Here is an 18,994-nt window from a genome sequence, read left to right on the forward strand (position 1 = left end):
TTTAGTTTTAGGAGTAATTTTAGCAAAGCAAAAGAAATTTAATTTACTTGACTTTTCTTTTTCTTTTAATAGTTCTTTTTTTTTTTCAGTTGCATTTCAGTTACTGAAGATGTTTTTAATAGTTTTTAATTAACAAAAAAATATATAAAAAACATTTATAGTGATCATAATTCTAGTTAATAATTGAGATGTTTTTTTTTTCAAAATATCTTAAAATTGCAGTACGTAATGATTAAACTGCAACAAACAACAACGTCCCAGTCCTATAATGTGGGACACGATAATTTTTTTTACCATTATTAATTACAAATTAGTATGATCCTTGATGAAAAGGTCCCAACTTTGTGCTTTGAAGTGTCTTTGGTGTACAGTCACTGATGTATTTTTTGTAACAGTGTCTTAGTATGTGCTGACAGAAGAGAAGGGAGATGAGCTATATGTCCGTGTCCGAGCTGTAATTATTTCCCACTTCATTAGGTCCAAGTAAACCGTCATACTCTGTGCTGCAAATTAGCTCAATGCGCCCTGAGTCCCTACAGAAATTGTCTTAGGATGAGGGCTACATGATGGGCAGTAACCCTACAGGCAGCTACTTGACCTCTGAGCTGCTTTATATGAATTCATCATGGTCACATGTTCCTGACCAACCATCATAAGATATCACATAACAAAGACGTAATAATGTTATATTAAACCAGTGCTTAGCAGCAGTAGTTTATTTTAGTATAATTATATACTCGTATAGTAATATTGACATTTTGAAGTAGCTTCTATTTTTTAGCTTTTTTTTTAGTAATATTTGTTATGTACTTGATGGTTAGTTTTTTTCTGTTTAGCTCTTTTATTTCAGTTTTAGTTTAGTCATTTAAGTACTTAAACTTATTTCAAGTGTGTAAAGTTAGTTCAAGTTATTAAACCTTATTTAAACTTTTTTTTTTTTTTTAGTTTAACAGTAAAAACACTCACTCGCTACAAACAGCCTAAGGCAATTAGTCGAACTACATTTCTCAGTAACAAGATTGGTAGCATCGCGCATTATCAGTATCAAAGCTATATTTTGAGTAGTCGCAAGGTAGCGCTGTTACATTTTCCTATCAAATATTTGAACAATCAAGTCATGTTTCAGACAGGTTCGCTCACACACCGAATCATGTTGAAGCAGTTTCTCATTTAATTAAAACAGTAAAAGGATATTTTAAAACAAAAGAGGACAAATGAGCACTGGATTGAAGTGGAATATTTAGCCTACAATCAACTGAAGCCAAACCTGAATGCATCCTATCGTTTGCCAGTGATTAACCAGAAACTCTTTATACGATCAACACCTGCAGCTTGTGAATGCCGATAGTAGTGCATATTAAAGACATTTTCCCACCAAAAGAGTAATGAAACAGGTGCACAAAAAACACCAACAGTATCAGAAATTAACCTTGACATTTTTGAAGCACATTCTGCGATATTTAAATGGTATAGTTCTTTGGTGTCATGTAAATATCTTTTTTCTGTCATAGAGCTTTTATTGCTGTTGTTTTTTCTACTAAACATATCATGAAGGCATGACGGTCAACCCTAAACCTAACTGTCACTGAAATTCTAAGCAGATTGTTAAAAACCTTACAAATGACATTGTGGTGGGTAATTTCTATGAATTCATACAAAGAGTTATAATAGTTATGAACTGCCATGAGATCTTTGGGACTCAAACACCTTTTAAAAAGCAGCTTAAAAACAGTCTGAAATGGTTTGATGGTCTTAATTAGTATCTGATTCGGTATCAGTTTAAACCACCAGTTTGTCTAGCTCATGTCATCTATAAAGAAATAAATGTGGCAAAATCTCAAATAAAAAACATTTAATTTTGCATGGTGAACAAAAACTGGCCATGCAACCGTGTGCTTTATGTCCTGTTTTTGCCCTATGCACACTGTATTAAGCATGACTGCTCGAGATTGCACTCTTCAAAAGACGTGGTCTCTCACAATAAATAAATGTGTAAATTGTCTGGAGGTGACGGTATCATTCCTCGTGACCCTCCTCCCTCTTTTGGTGGCACTGTGTTATTATGAGTCAGGGCCGGGATGGAGAGAGCTCTCGCTTGTTATGGCTGACATGTCACTCTTGTGGCTTTTCCCAGGTGAGGCGACTGTCGAAGGAGTTTATACGACAGGATGTTCACTGTCCACCAGCCGGCTCAGGCTCACCGTCTCTAAGGAGGACGATGGAGTGGCCGTCATCTGCAATCATTGACCACCCAGCCGTGACGGACTTCCAGGCCCAGAAATACCTGGAAGCAAGGTGCAGTGTGATTCATCTCAAATGAGGAGAAAACTCTACTGTCAGCTCTACAATAGCCTGTCGTTTAAACATCTTCCCACCCTGTCATCTGACGGGCATTGTGATGAACGAAAGTACCATTTGTTACACAATTAGACTGTTTATGAGGAAATTAACAGGAGTGTGAAGGGCTAGGATTTAGCTTTACAGGAATAGTCCCCCCCCCCAAAAAAAAAAAAAAATAATAAATTATTGAAGGTGATTATGTTACATTTGTTTTTGTTTGTGGAACACAAAAGGAATTATTTTAACCATCCTTCAGCCGTAGCATTGAGCTTGAGCGTTGTAATGAATGAAAAAACCTTTTGTTCCACAATTAGACCTTTCTAAAGAAATTAACATAAGTGAATAATCAGTAGTCAATTTAACACGGGTTGAAAACGAGGCTGAGAGGAATAGACTTACAGTCTTTACAATGGCCACACACTGTATAAAGGTACTAGACTGTAGTTTTTTTTATTATATTTTTTTGTCTATTGAAAGTTTTTTTCAGAAGATGTTCCATCAGCTGAACAATCGGTATCTTATTGTTAAACAACAGTACAATCCATTGAACACACCTCAGCCTCATTTTCATTCCCTGTCCAAAATGAAATGTCATAGTCGGACTAAAGTCTATAGTTCACGTTTTTAAGCATCGCCATGCAGCTGTTTCTCCATAAATGACAGTTCATAGTGACAGCTAAGCTCCAAAAATGAACAGCATTAAAGTGGTCTGTATAACTCATACACTCGTACAAAATATCATTTTGAGTCATATGATAGCTTTACGTGAGGACCACACTGAAAATTTTTGTTTTTTATTCATCGATAATCCTCCTCTGCCAGTGATCTACTAAACCTGATAACTGAGTCCAGATCAGTGAACAAATCATTTTTTCAGTGAGCCGATTCTTTTCAGCAAACCATTTCTTTCAGGACTGAACGATTTGTTCATGAGTCAGAGTTCAACTCTGTGACTTAGTGATCCCGTCGGTGTTTACAGCTCACTGGAGGGATGATTATGTGAATAAGAGGTTAAATGTCTCCCAAAGATATTACGTGTATTCAGAAGATGTGGAATATAGTGCATGAATCATATGGATTTTTCCAGTGGTGCTTTTTAATGTTTATGTGTCAGTGGTCATATAAATTGGGAGAAGATCCATTTTTAGTTGTTCTACAGAAGAAATAGTCACATGGTTTGGAGAAGAAGAAATCAAAGTGAGTAAATAATGACGGACATTCAATTTTGGGGTCAAACTATTGCTTTTAACCCGGCCGATGGTCTAGGTATTTGCTTTAATTAAAACAGCCCTTTTCTTGTTACTTGTAAGCATGAAATGCTGTCCGCCAAATAATGCATTGATAAGAGCGTTTGCCGCACTCTTTTTTGTGGCAACGGGAAGTCCTGAAAAGGTTAACCTACCCTTTTGTAATCTCAGCAGAATATTAATTTATTCAGATAGCTGACTGCTCAGGGTGACCTTTGAGAAGAAAAGGCAGCAGGGATCAGCTCAACTGTAACAGCTTGACATTTTGACTATAACATAGATAAAAGAGAAGAAGAAAAAACATTTTACAGTACTGTTAAATTGACTGTTTCAATTCATAGCAGTGTCATCCTTCCTCACACGCTTTACCCTGTCTATAAAAATCACGCAGTGTCATGTTCACACATTTTTAGGCTCACTGGGTTGACTTAATATAGTGTAACGTGAAAAGTGAAGCTCAGAAGAGCAGCTAAGATCTGCCGCCTTTATTGTACAGGTCTTCATATTAAGCATGAATACATAATGCATATGAATGTATAAATGTGAATGCACAAATGATGTCCAAACCTGCCAGGGATGTTTTCTAATCAGACTGAGAGGCAGGTATATGGCTTTAGAATGATAATTAGATAGATACAATAAGGGTTCCGAGCTGAATCAACGTACTGCATTACAACTGGAAATGAGTGTGTTTGTGTCTTATGCACAGATAAACCAGAAGTGCAGATTGTAGTGGAATTCCCTGAGGGTTTGACCAGAAGAAGGGGAAAATCTCGAGCTGACATGCAGAGCTAAAGGAAAACCGCAGTGAGTCCAGCACTGGGCCCTCAGGCCACTTTACTCATTTCACATGAATTTGTTTGGTTGCTTTATCAGGCAGATAATACAGATGATAACAAGAATAACTTGGATAGACAGACAGGTGCATCTAGTTTGCACAGGTGCTAATTTTTACAGCAGTGCTAAAGTTGTCCTGAATAAAGCACATTTTCTTCTCCTCTCTGCCTCTGAGCATTTTCACACTGAGCACTAAATGATTACTCTGATGTTTTTACAGGCCTCATCAAATTAACTGGCTCAAAGTGGATGATGATTTCCCCTCCCACGCCGTGATTACTGGCTCTGATCTCTTCATCGAAAACCTTAACAAGTCCTTCAACGGAACGTACCGCTGTGTGGCATCTAACTTAGTGGGAGAAGCCTATGATGATTACATCCTTTATGTATATGGTATGTACTTGAACTTAATCTGCATCTGTAAACAAAAATTCATAAGAGCAGAGTTTCCCAGACGGTTAAATCTATAGTCTAGGACAAAATGACACTGTTGATAGCTAGTTCTCAATATTAGTCAAAGTCTTGGCTTAATCTGTGTCTGGGATAACCAGCCCTTGGTGTCTACATGCAGTTGGCTGTGTTTAATGTTGTGTTGGGACTAAACGGTTTCAAGTACCTCATGCATATTACTTTTCAAAGATGTCTGATGTTTTGTTCAAGACAGAACTTATTAACCCTCTATTGCAAGAAGCTGCCTCTGGCTTTTCTTTATTTAATGCCAAATAGGGTAATAATGAAGGGATGATTTAGGATGAACTAATAAAAGGTTTTTGGTCACACAACATATTTTTCTGGCATAATGCACCATGTGGAGGATGTACATTTTTGCTTTGGAAAACTGCCTTCATTAGAGCATTTTTATTGATTTTTTTTTCATCCTTCAAAAATATGATTTATGTTTCTTAGTGAGTAGGCTTTATTTTAAAACATTTAGAGCCACATTCATTATTTGTATGTTTTGTGGAATTGTTTAAATGTGGTTTTTTGTCCTGAAGCAACTCTGTGCGACAGTGGCATGCATATAAATGTAGTGGATATGGATTCACTATAATGCAGTTATTGTTTTAGTTGTTTTAGTGTCAACCTTTTTAGCGTTTAATTAATTTATTTTAAATGTAATAAGTTTATTAGCTTTGTTCTTTACTATTTCTAACATCTTTAGCATTGTGACATCTGTATAACAACAACAACAACAAAGATAAGAATAAAAGTCTCTCGGAAATATTCACAAATATATAAATGAATTTAAAATGTTTTTTTAATAATTTCTTTCAAGTGTTGCACAGCATACCTAAAAGGAAACTGCCATCAGGCCCGGATTATTACTTTTTTTTTTAAATTTGTGTTTGATTTTACTAATGAGATCCATTTTATGCAAGACAAGCAAATCAGAAATGTCTTTTTCAACATTGTTTTCATAAAGTAAGCAATAGAGGGTTAATTGTTTTATTGAATATGCTTCACCTGAGAGTTTTTTATAGTACTTGTCTTATTAACACAGGAAGTGTGTTGTGTTGGGTGCATGTTTAATCCTTAACAAGGGCTGACAGCTGGATTTTTTCAAAGCCTGGCAATAATTGCTATGACAGTGGCACTTGAAGCCTGGGATTTAACAAAGCTTTGCTTTGCTATAGAAGAATTGAAGTGTTGTTATTGTTTAAAGCAGGTTGTGTTCAGGACCGCTAACGGTCTGCCAGCTGCAGCTATTACTGGCTGATAGAGGAGGGTGGCTCGTCATTGAGGTGTTCGGTGCCACAGTTATTAGCCTCTGATAATGCTGATATCAGAGGCAGGTGTTTGGGAATGATGTCATCAGCGTCCCATCTGCAAATGGGAGAGTTTGTGTGCATCTCATGCCTGGAAGCGGTTCCACTCCCAGGCTAGTTCAATGTCTGTCACCCCTACCTGAGCGAGCACCACCTGCTGATTACTCTGCTTCCTCTCATTTCACAGGCTGGAGGAATTTGGGTCTATTTGCACCGAGAGGGTGTCTCAGAAAAGAGGAAATTTATTGCCGTCTGGCTTCGTTTAAGTGGCAGTTTTTACTTATAATCTCCCAAGCATTGTGTAATAAGTGAATGAGGACTTTGCAAATTATTTTCAACCATAAAAAGCCTTATTATAATGGAAATGATATGCATTTGTAGTGCTACCCAGAGAGTTGCTTTTTCTCTTTAGTACTGGGCTCAAAACGCTCGTGCTTTGCAGTAAATAAAATGGTTGTCTTCCGGTGCATTTCTAAATCAATTTACGCTAGCAATTGTCGAGCATGCCCAACCTCAGAGGACTGAAACAAGTGGAAAGACCTCTTGTAGCTTGATAATCCTGGGCACACTATACTTCTACAGCCTGTCAGAGTTAATTTTAATGCTGCTTCTCAAGGGATGGCAGCTTTGCTTTTGCCACAGAGCATTTCCATTTACTGCCACAGTAAAGCAGTGACTTGTGTTTAGCAAATGCTTATAGCTCCTCAGTCTTTACTTTGTTTTTTTTTTTTTTTTCGTTCATTTTTTCATGACGCATTGAACAGGAAGATGTGGTCGTAGGAGACATTCTTTTCCTAAAATCCCAGAAAGCGTGTAGTGTAATACTAGTGTAAAAACACTGGTCATGCAAGACAATGGCAGCAGTGTAACGCTTTCTCCATTTCCACCATTACTGCATTCATGGCCTTCACAAAGGGGACTGTTTTGATGTCGGATCAAATGTTTTTGTAGGCTAATGTGAATTTGCAAAGGGACAGAGACATGTCACAACCTGATAAGCTTGTAGCGGAGATGCTGAGAGTGAAAACCCATCCTGTTACCGAAGCCTCTGGCACAGATAGTACTCGGGTAATTTGCTCAGAAAAAGGCTTTATTTGTTTTGGAACTTGAAATTGGAATTGGATGGAAGCAAGAAAAGAAATAATTATAACAACAATAACAATTTTATATAATATAGGCAGGGTATTATTTCTGTCCAATAAGACATGAAGCATAGGTTAACTCTACAATTAAATATATATTAAAAAGAGTTGTTAAAGTTGTTTAAATAGTTTTTTTGCATATGCAGCATAACATAACTTAATATAATATAATATAATACAGTACAAGGAGTTACAGTATGTGGTGAAATATTACTGCTTTAAAATAACTTTTCTATTTGAATATTTTTAAAGTGTAATTTATGTAAAGTGATGTACAGCTGAATTTTCAGCATTACTCCAGTCTTCAGTGTCACATGGTCCTTCAGAAATCATTCTAATATGCTGAATTTCTGCTCAAGAAACATGTCTTATATTTATCAATGTTGAAAACTGTGCTGTGCTGCTTAATTTATGAAAATAAAGCTCAAAAGAACAGCATTTATTTAAAATATAAATATTTTGTAACATTATTATCACCACTTTAGATCCATTTACTGCATCTTTGCTCAATTGAAGTAATAATTTATTTTAAAAAATCATAATGACCCAAAACTTTTAAACAGTCATCTATATAAAAACAGCACAAAATAAAAACTTTACAATTATCTTAAAGAGCTATTTCTACCTGCTCTGACCTTTTAAAAATGAGTTTTCATGGTTTTGTAACATGATTAAGGCGGGTTGAATTCAGTCACATTTAATATATTTGACGTGAATAAAATCTGTTAATTTAGTTGTTACAACATCTAGAACTTTTTTTAGGTTACATAAAAAATCCATTTTACAGTGTGCTGTATATGCTTTGATTTGTCATGACACCACCTTTTTATGTTACAATACACCATCATGATTATCCTCAAATGTTTCTATTCTATTCCTATTCCATTTTATATCCCTTTATTCATTTTTTCTAGACAAAGAAACATCTAGGGCTGCAAATCTAGCTTAAAAGCTTTGTGATATACAACTAAAGTCAGCTCCAGTTCAAGTAAAGGACGGAAGTAATATCTTCTCGTTGGTAAATATGATGTAACTGTGCTGCTGCAGGGAATGTCTATGCCATGACTTTATAAGTATTTTTCAGGTTGAAGAGATACAGAGTTAAAATCCAAATTGATCCCTGTTCTAGTGGTGGTGGGTGGCTCAGTCCAGAAGCATCTGCACCATGAATTGGAAGACCAAGGCTTAAGTCCTTCCAGAGCCACTTTTGTTAGCTGTTGTGCCCTTGAGCAAGACACTTAACCTCCTTTCACTGCAAGGGCACCCTATGAAACCCCCCTCATCTCGGTTTGAGATATAAGATCACAGATATACAGTAAAAAAAGAGTGTGCATACTAGGTGCAGTTAACATTTTTAATGTTGAAAGCAACTTAAAGCAATGTTTGCCTACACATTCCCAACTAAATGGGTCTGAAAGTTTTTATGGACGTTGCAGAATAATGCGCTATGGAGACCTACTGTAGCAATACCTTCTGCCAGTCCTTAAAACACTATAGATCACTAGAAGTCAATTGTCCCAGTTCTTTAAACTAGGTCACTTACATCTTTTTGGATGAGCATTTAACTGGAAAAGGACATAGAGTAGTTTTCGTTAGTCTAGCTATAGCAAAGTACTTTCTCCACTTCAGTTCAGTTCACTTCCCGGTCCTTTTCCTTCAGAAAGATACAGGCTTGTAATGGTTTTCCAGGTAGGTGATTTTGCCCGCAGGTTTGTTCCACTGACAGCAAAACCTGCTGATCAGGTACTTCTTTAATGCAATGCATGTACGTTTATCTGCGTTTATCATTTATCATCATAATGATTTTTTTTTTAATTATCTGGAGATTTGGCAGCTGGGAATATGTGACACTGAAGGAAACGGCATGCCATTATGAACGTCTGCAGCCTTGACATTGAATTCATGCTCCATTCTTTTGTATCATTCTGTATACATTTGACTTGATTATCCTTACTTTCCCCTGAGCCTTATAATACTTGATGTAAATGTAGTTTACATCTTGCAAATCCTTCAGTGATTCGTTACTCTTTATTAACAGAAAACAATATACAAAGCGAAAGTATTTATAAAGCTGTAGAGATTTGGATATCTTAATAACAGCTTTTAATTAATCTGAGGCTTCTTGTGTTGACGTAAAGCATGCTAAAATTTAACAAAAATAGCTAAATACATGTTGGTGATCACAGGAGAATTGATTTCCCCCACTAATCATGGAATCCAGATTAATTAGTGTGTATATTTTAACACCCTCTCTGCATTTTGTAAGTATAGCATTCACAGTGGAATATTGCTTGCAGGTGGAGTTCACGCAGTGCATTTAATTCGTTGGTGGAGCTAATCAATCTAGTCCAGCTAATTGCATGTTTGCTTTTTAGTCTGTCTCTAGCTTTAAATGGCACTGTTAACCTGTTTTGAATTTCCACTCGCTGGATTATGATTAGAAATGCTTTATGTGATTCAAACAAGAAGGATATGTTCATAGATCAACATCCTTATCAATATCAAATCAATCATAATAACGTAATATCATAATAATACTAATAGGCATTTAATATTCAGTTAATATAAGTGTAATATTAAAATAATAATACTGTAATATAATATCACAATGCATTTGTATTATAGCATTATTAGTTGTATTATTATGGTATCATTAGTCTTATTCATAATTTATTTATTGCATAAATCACTTTCAATCACAATCACTTTCAATCACTAAATTTTCCTTATCTCATTTATTACTGTTTATTACTTGTATTAAATTTATGTTCATAGCAGATGATTTCTTTGAAGTTCAGGCTGTTATGGTATTTTATTTTTGCATTTGCCATACACCCCCGATAGACTCTAATGTGTGTTTAAACCTTTAAACCTGCACCCTATGTGTTTCCACCTACATCTAGGTTGGCAGTGCTGTTATTTACCGCTCTTTTTAACCAACGTCTGTCCCAGTGGGAATTGTGTGTGTTTCAATAACTGTCACTTGATGTTCTGTGCGAAGGCCTGTTGGGAGAGAATAAGTATCGACACAGACCATGTCCAGCATTAACCTCCATATTCAAGCTCCTTTGGGAGATGTTCTCTCTGCCAAACCCATGTAACATTCGCTCTTGTTAAAACGCAAATGTAGACTCAGAGTCACAGCGTGCAACATACAATCTTATCTGTTTTTTCCTGACTGCCTCAGAATGTTTGATATGAGGCCAAAGTTTCTGTCAAGACTGCTAATATGCAGTATGAAAGTGTATTGTCTACTGTATATTTGACAGCCTTTCAACCGCTTTAATTTCTGCTGTGACAGCATAATATATTTGACATTGACAATAGGATTGATACACCACATAAAGGGAGCCATTGCATATGTTTAAGGCTGTTCATATATTAGCATAGATAATTTATCATACACTCAAAGATTTTTCGTTTTACTGGGTCAGAGACCACAAGGAGAGCTTTTTAATGTTTTTAATGTGGCCACTTTACAATTATTTAACTGCCCATTAACACACATATATCTTGTCAGCCAATCACATGGCAGCAACTCCATGCATTTAGGCATGTGGACATGATCTAGACAATCTGCTGAAGTTTAAAACAAGCATCAGAATGGAGAAGAAACCTGATTTAAGTGACTTTGAATGTGGGATGATTGTTGGTGCCAGATGGGCTGGTCTGAGTATTTCAGAAACTGCTGATCTACGATGATTTTCATGTACAACCATTGGGTTTACAGGAGAATGGTTCAAAAAAGAAAAAATATCCAGTGAGCAGCAGTTCTGTGGGTTATGTCAGAGGAGAATGTCCAGACTCATTAAAACTGCAAGGTATACAAAAGAGCATCTCTGAAAGTACAAACTTAAAATCTTGAATCAGATGGGCTACACTAGAGAAGCAGAAAACTACACCAAGTGTCACTCCTGTCAGTTAAGAACAGGAAACTGAGGCTACAATTGCCACAGGCTCACCAAAATTGAACAATAGAAGATTGGAAAAAAGAAAAGGGTTGCCTGGTCTTATGAGTCTCAATTTCTGCTGTGACAATCAGAAGGCAGGGGCAGAATTAGGCATAAACAAGAAGAAAGCATGGATCATCCTGATTGTATCAACGGTTCATGCCACAGCTTACCTAAGTGTTATTACTGACCATATCCATCCCTTTATCTTGTGATGGCTACTTCCTGCAGGATAACATGCTGTTAAAATATGCAGTAACTGTGTGGTGCTATCATGTCAGTATGAACCAGAATATGAAAGGAATGCTTCCAGCACCTTGTTGAATCTATGCCATGAAGAATTAATGAAGTTCTGAAGGCAAAAGGGGGTCCAACCCAGTACTAGCAATAAAAAGGCCAGTGAGCATATCTTTAGTGTCCCATATAAGAAAGAAGGTCTTAAGAAGTTAAATTTCCATTTCCGCAAATAACTGCAAATTGTCCTTCACTCATAGTACTTAGTTAAAGGATACCAAATAAATAATATAGTAGAAAAATTTGTCAGTTCCCATGCTGAATTGTACATATGTTTTATTCAATCAGTAAAACATTACTGTCATCATAAGAAGCACAGTCATTGAGGTGGTCTCACCTGCAAACAGGTCTCTTGGTGTGATTTTTCACAATAAACAACACAAAATAAAGGTAGGTCGGCCTGACTCATGCCGGCTCAACTCAAATCTGGACCATTACACATAGATTCAACACATTCAGCATTGCTGAGAGACTGTGGAACAGAGCCAATGGGTTTTATGAGGACACATCTCGCAAGTGTTGTCAGGACAATCCCGCTCGCGATGAGTACTCGTATCGTCCATTTTCTCACTGCGTGATTGGAATTTCATATTTCCGTCCTTCACATACAAATGGAAATATTGAACGTCCAAACACATTCGCATCTCGCTGCTCATAACATTGAGCCAGGAGTCACCCATCCTGCAAAATTGCCCACGGAGAAAATTCTTGTTTGCTTGACTATTATGCATGCCACATCCTATTCAGACCTTTGTGTTGGCCGTGTCCCCTGCATGCACAATTTCAGCCACGGGACTATGACATTTCCAAAACCCGTCTGCAATCGGTCACGGCACACGAAATCCCTGAAATATTTTCATCAGGCAATGCATCTCGCAGCATCTACATTCAGAAACATTATCCTGTCCTTGATGTTTTTATCATTAGTCGGGAAGTGTTTGGGCTCCTACTGAGATCTTTTGATGGAGCACAGACAATAAAGTGATGGAAACAGGCAGCCAATTTTGCCTGCTGCGACTGTTCCCCAGCAAGGCGCCTGAGTATCTGTGCTAAAAAGTGGAATGATAGTCACACTGCACAACCACAGTACAACAGCTCGGCCGAATTTGCCAGCACCCCATTATTCCGCTGATTGTGCGATGGCTGTATCCAATATGACTGTGTGTTTATTAATAAATGATTCTCATAATGTAATTTTCTCTGTCTCCCATTTCCATACTCGCCGCATGATAGGAAAGCTGCCTGAAAGATTTGAATCTCATCGAGTGCTTTTTGCAGGGCCACTTTGGTTTTCTTCACACTGCACGTAAATCCCATTCGGTTTTTGGAGGCAAACTTTGGGACTTACCATCCGAGCAGTGAAATCTGATCTGTTTGTTTTGGCCTTGTAAGTCAATATCTGGTACATCTACATCAGTTGCTGCAGTAATGATGTACTGTAAGTGTCAGCAAGATGCCTTGAGACTTGAGACTCTCATACAACATCTGAGAGCAGCTGTCAGTGCGGAAAGAGAGGACAGAAATCTAGAAATTTTGCCTCTGCTCATGTCCATCACTACATCTCACCGCGGTGCTGAAATCACAAGGCACATTCATGCAAATGCTGCTGATTTATTCGCTCATTCATTATGCGGTGTATTTGGATAATGCTGCAGACTGTATTGCCGACTTTTGTGTGACATTACATACACACTATGTCCCGCATGACAGAAAACGTAGATCGGACGCATTCCAAAAGAGTCAGATTTAATCGGATTGGATGGGGTTTGGATCACTTTGTAAACATCAGATTTCATTTGGGTTTTATTCGCTGTTCAGTCTACAAACAAAACAACTAAACGGATTTGAGTTAGATATGCCAAAACGTTGGATTTTTGCTGCCTGTCTGAACAAAGCCTTTGGCACAGTGTGTTTTGTTTAATCACACGGCTTGTGTCGGCCAGTGTCATGCCCATTCAAATTCAGGCTTTACACTATTGCTTGGATGTCTAATTCTATAGTATTCTATTGTTGCAGGTAGTAAGCCCATCATTTCAATTATTTACATGTTTCTTACATTAAATTTTTATCAAATATCTATAGCTGGCCAATTTGCCTTTTTCAATAACAATGTATTGTAGGAAAATGCTTCACATTCAGACATGCAATTTCATGTAAAAACAAAATTACAGGCCATTTTCGTTTGAATCAAGGACATTTATGGACTATTGTCTGTCTTAGGCCCCGTTTACATCTGGACATTTTTTAGTGCATTTACACCTTGTATTGCCTATTGCCAATGGCTATATTTAAATTTAAAGCCATTATCGGCCGATTCCCCAATTAAAATAAGTTTGCCTGCAATTACCCACAAAAAATGGAAAACTCCAAATATTTTAACAAATATTAAAGACAATAATGGATAGTTTAAAACATTTTATGTCATTTTGACAGATTTAAAAAATAATTCACTGAATAAATTTCAACAGTTGGGTTCCGAAAGTAAAATTCCTAATTTTCTGTATTTTTATGATATACACATTGCTGTGAAAAAGTTTTGAGTCGTTAAGCTTTTTTTAAGAAACTTGTAAAATTCAAATTGTAATAATAGTTCACAATATTACTGTTTTATTGTATTTTTAATCAAATAAATGCAGCTTTAGAGAGCATAAGAGACTTCAAAATCTTAATACATCAATGCTTCGTGGGTTTGTAGGTTATTCCCTCATTAAAGCCATTAAGTACACATTCTTGTACATTTCCCTTTTGTCATTTTGTTTTCAAATACATCTTTGTTTCAAATCAAAGTTTGCAATGTTTTGATTAATCTTACAGTTGCTTGGTTTGGTTCACGTCTTTAAACTCTTTGATGAAAAAATAACAAGTGGGCAGGCACTGCTGCGCTCTATTGCATTTCCCTACTTTAGAAACATTCCCACAGTAAAAGGATGCTAATACGACTTAGAAGTGAAGAAAATGGGAGACAATAAAGTTTTGAATTGCCCCTGCGAGGATCTGGCAAGAGAAACAGGATATTGTTCATTAATTGGATGACCAAATCATAAGACCTGATAAAAGAAAAGCACGTTGGAAAATGTATAAATCATTTCATCACAATGACAGATATTGATCTGTATTATGTAGGCTACTGCTTATGGAAAACAAGAAAAATACAGATTAAGTAAAGATTTGTGTCCAGTAAAATATTCCCAGTTGTAAAGGGGGTCTTGGTGAAGAGATGTTCCTCTTTCTTTCAGATATCTCTATCATACTAACATGATGGCTTTTGTAACTTCTCTCCTTCATTTAATACCTCTTATGTGTGTTTTCATTTTCTCCATCTAGATGTTCTCACCACAACCCCCCCACCCACCACTACCACCATCAGCGCTTTCCAAGGTACAGTATCCCATCTGAGCTGCAGGGTTCTCACTCCATCTCACCCTTTTTTACATTTTTCCTGTGTCCTGCTGTGTTTGTGCATCTACGTGTATGTGCGTTTGAGAGAGTATGCCACTGATGCATGTTACTGTCCATGAGCTAAAAAGACAGCGGGAAGAGGGTAAAGTGCAGGGGCTCGTGCGGAGACAGACGGCCTCCCTAATAAGATCTCGACGCAGATAGTAGACTCGGTGGCCTTGCGGCGCCTCACTGTCATTGTCACTTGTCAGGTTGTGCTTGTCAAATCCCTTTCTGTCACTCACCTGATCTTTCACCGAAGAGATTCATTTTAGAGCGAAAATCTTATCAGGATCTCAGCGTGTTCGCACCTCAGATTACGATTACAAGTATCCTCAGCCTTCCATAAAAATGACATCAACACATCCTTGAAATGCTCTGACGAACACACACTGTAAAACATATTTTTTAAAGTTGTAATTAAAACAGAGATCATAATTGCTAAATTAAATCCAGTACGTTTCTTACTAATTATGGGGTGCTGATTCCAAAAAATTGTGTCTGTTTTGCTCTAGCACATCACACTTTTTCACAAAATATGATGAATTTTGTTTTGCTTTCGACAACCGATTGTAAGTTGAATGAGTCTTGAATTATCCCTTAATCACCACAAAAAAACTGCTACAAAGACATGATTCCTAACACTCTCTGAGCCTGCTTACAACTATTTGTTCAATTTCCAGCTGATTTTCACAGGTACAGTATGAATGATTCTGAAAACATTATTTTGTGCCTTATTTCAAGTCCAAAATTATGGCCAGCAATAGAGGAAAATGCAAACATGATCCAGATGTTTTCTGCTACATCTGTGCATGTTTTAATACATCTAAACAGTAACTGAAGTATTTGAACATATTTTTCTGCTCCCTTGCAGACTGTATATTTTGAATACCTCTTTTTTTTAGATCCAGTGCTGTATTAATGAAATTGAAGTATGTTGTACAAGAAATTACTATTTCAGTCTTTCTGCTTCAAAATTGTGTATAATTAAATGCGTTACTTGCCATTTCTTTGTAATTATGTGCAAAATTTACTAGCAATGTCTGAATGGAAATTTTTTAACACCAAAATATCAACACTTTTTTTTTCATGAATGTTGACATCAGTTGTCGTTAATAGTTTTCCAGTAGCTGTTTTATTCTGATCCTAATGAGGTTTTCTTGAGCTCTTAAAAATACTCTATCAATCCATGTTTATTAACATGCAAAGGAAAGCTCAGGACAAGACATTCCCAGCAAATAAATCAATGGCAGGTAATTGGTGCTATATAGAAATGTAATACATTTTTGATGAGCTAGCAAAGAGTGAGAAAGGATAGCATGCACTCTACTATCAAAAAAATCAATTAAGCCATAATGTCTTGCCGAAAAGCTCAGTAGCTTTAGGGGGTGACATTTAGAGATGATTGCCATTTATAACACAAAATAAATGGCTAAATGGAAGCACCGATAGTGGCACCTTTAACAGATGCCGCACTTTCTCCTCTTTCGTAAAATCGTCATGCACGGCGAGTGGGAGCGGGATAGTGTCAGCCTTTCAAAAGAATCATCTATGCTCAGGACTTTTCTGTGATCATCAGGCTGAACTAAGTCATGTCTGGTTTTTGCTCGGAAAAGCCATCCTCTTGTGTTCTTTCCCGGGCCTAACTTCTCCGCATGCAGAGTAAGCATGTAAGAAGTTTATTGGTGCAACGCCTTAACCTCGGATTACCATTCGAGCAGAACTTGCTTTCAAGCAGACATGGCGGGTAATCCACTCACGGTGAGTACAGGAGAATTCGGGGACCTGCTAGACATCTGAAACAGTCACAGTGTTTTATCTGATATGCAGTCTGGTGTTTAGGGCCTGTGGATGGCTACGGCTGGCGAAACATGACCCTGGGTCCTGCATGTTTAGTCTGTGGGCAAGAGGGGTCGGCTCAAGGAGATTGGAGCTGCTGTGGATCAGCGATTAATATTGATGGGTGAATGTGAGTGCCAAGCTGGTCTCTGTGATGGCAAAAAAGTGTGCCATACAAGTAGATATATTGTCTGAATGCATATGGGACAACCTCACAGCATTATGGTATTACATACTGCAGACTGTATTATGGTATCAGCACTGATTTTACACTTCATAAAAGCAGAATGTGTTATTTTTGGACTTTTTTAGGACAGTAGAGGCTTGAAAGTAATGAAGCAGCCTGTTCTCATGAGTATATTTGTTTATATTTGTTATGTTTGAATATGCAATATAGACGTATTGACAGTATCTAAAATCGTATTTACATTTACACAGCTATGGAAACTTCAAAAACTTCACAAAATCTTTCATATTTTATTTAAATTACTAAATATATTTTTGAAAGAAATCAATATTCTGAGCAGCTGCACTGATTCAATCTAACAGTAAAGACATTTATAATGTTACAAAAGATTTTTATTTTAAGTGCTGTTCTTCTTGAACTTTCTATTCAAAGAATCCTGACAAAAATTCTTACAGTTTCCACAAAAATATGAAACAGCATGTGTTTTCAACATTGATAATCAGAAGAAAGAAGTACAGTAGAAATATTTTGGTGCAATATTCTATGTAAAAAATAAGTATAAAGTACTCAGTTACATAGACTTGGAATATAAAACACAAATAAAATGAATTACAATTATTATTCAATGATGTGCTTATAATGTATTTAAACACTTATGTAACATTACAAATATATTTAATCATATAAATATAATATAAAATGATTGTTAATTGCCCAAAATTGCTGAAACATTGGTAATAATAATAAAATCCTTTAGTGAGTGTGCAGTTATATTTTGTATTTACTAAACTGCCCAAAATAACAGAACTGTCTCCATCAGAGATACTATTGCACACTTGTTCTTGACATCCCATTCTTGTGGGAGGGTCTCTCAAAATTTGACCAGGTCTGTGAGTTAAGTCTATGAGTATGAGGGGTCAGTCAGCATTATTTGATTTCGAGGGGACTGGATCTGCCATGGATCAGTGATTAATATTGATAGGCGCAAGTGAGTGCCAAGATGGTTTCCATGAAAGTGCAAAAAGTGTACTATCCAACTGGATATATGGATGCCCTGCTGGGTATTGATGAAATATAAAACAATGAAGACAGCTGAGCTCTAGATCAGGTGCGCCGCAGGGCGGGTTTATATTTTATAAGATGGTGTCAAGTTAGATGAGTTTTTTTTTTTTCAAGAAAGCTCCTGCTTGATGTGAATGCACATACTCATCAGCATTTGTAGATGTTTTTCTTCTCTCGTTATCCAGTATCGCCACCTCAAACTTCCCTGTCCTAGAAATCACCTCCATGAATCTCCCAAACAATCCAATTAAGAGCAGAACGTGGAGACAGGCAGCCGGACGCATCCAATTGTTTACTGAGTCACTTTTAGCAGCTTTGTTTTTGTGTTGGGACGATGCAGACATTTAAAGGTTAACAGATTTGTGTTAAAACCCTTTGAACAGACAAAAGATGATGTGTCTTTGCTCCATATGTAGACATCAGCAATGTTCTCCTATCTAATGAGTTCCTCCTCAGAAATTTTTCAAGGTCTATCCAATATGTCCTGGCTGAGCTCACTGTGCCTGCAGGTAAAGCAGAGGGTGCTGGGCTCATGGATCTGTCTGCTGAGCGTCATTTATGCAGCTCTGCGTGGGAATGATGGAGTTGCTGCCAGCCAAACAACACACTGAAGACTTTGTGTATCATTATTCTTAAAACAAGCTCTCCAGCTTTGGCTGTGATTTAATTTGTCACCACGAATGTACTGCGTTCCTTCCTACCTTACGATCTTCTTTCACAACACAATGCCAGGGAGGGCTAATTTTAGACCTTTCTTACTGTTTGTTGACTTGAGGCACACAGTCTCTTGTTTTCTGGCATTGTTATCAGCTGCATTTATAATACGTAAGCTTTTGGCTCCTTAGCTGACTTAAGCCCGATGCACGCTGTATGATTTTGGAGACAAACCGTG

At 37.0% G+C, this 18,994-nt stretch overlaps 1 pseudogene; it reads left to right on the top strand.

The window, feature by feature from the left end:
* LOC122147780 overlaps window positions 1-18,994 on the top strand; it is a 158,857-nt pseudogene that overhangs the window by 116,436 nt on the left and 23,427 nt on the right.

Source organism: Cyprinus carpio, chromosome A15 (genome assembly GCF_018340385.1).
Source record: "Cyprinus carpio isolate SPL01 chromosome A15, ASM1834038v1, whole genome shotgun sequence".
NCBI lineage: Eukaryota > Metazoa > Chordata > Actinopteri > Cypriniformes > Cyprinidae > Cyprinus > Cyprinus carpio.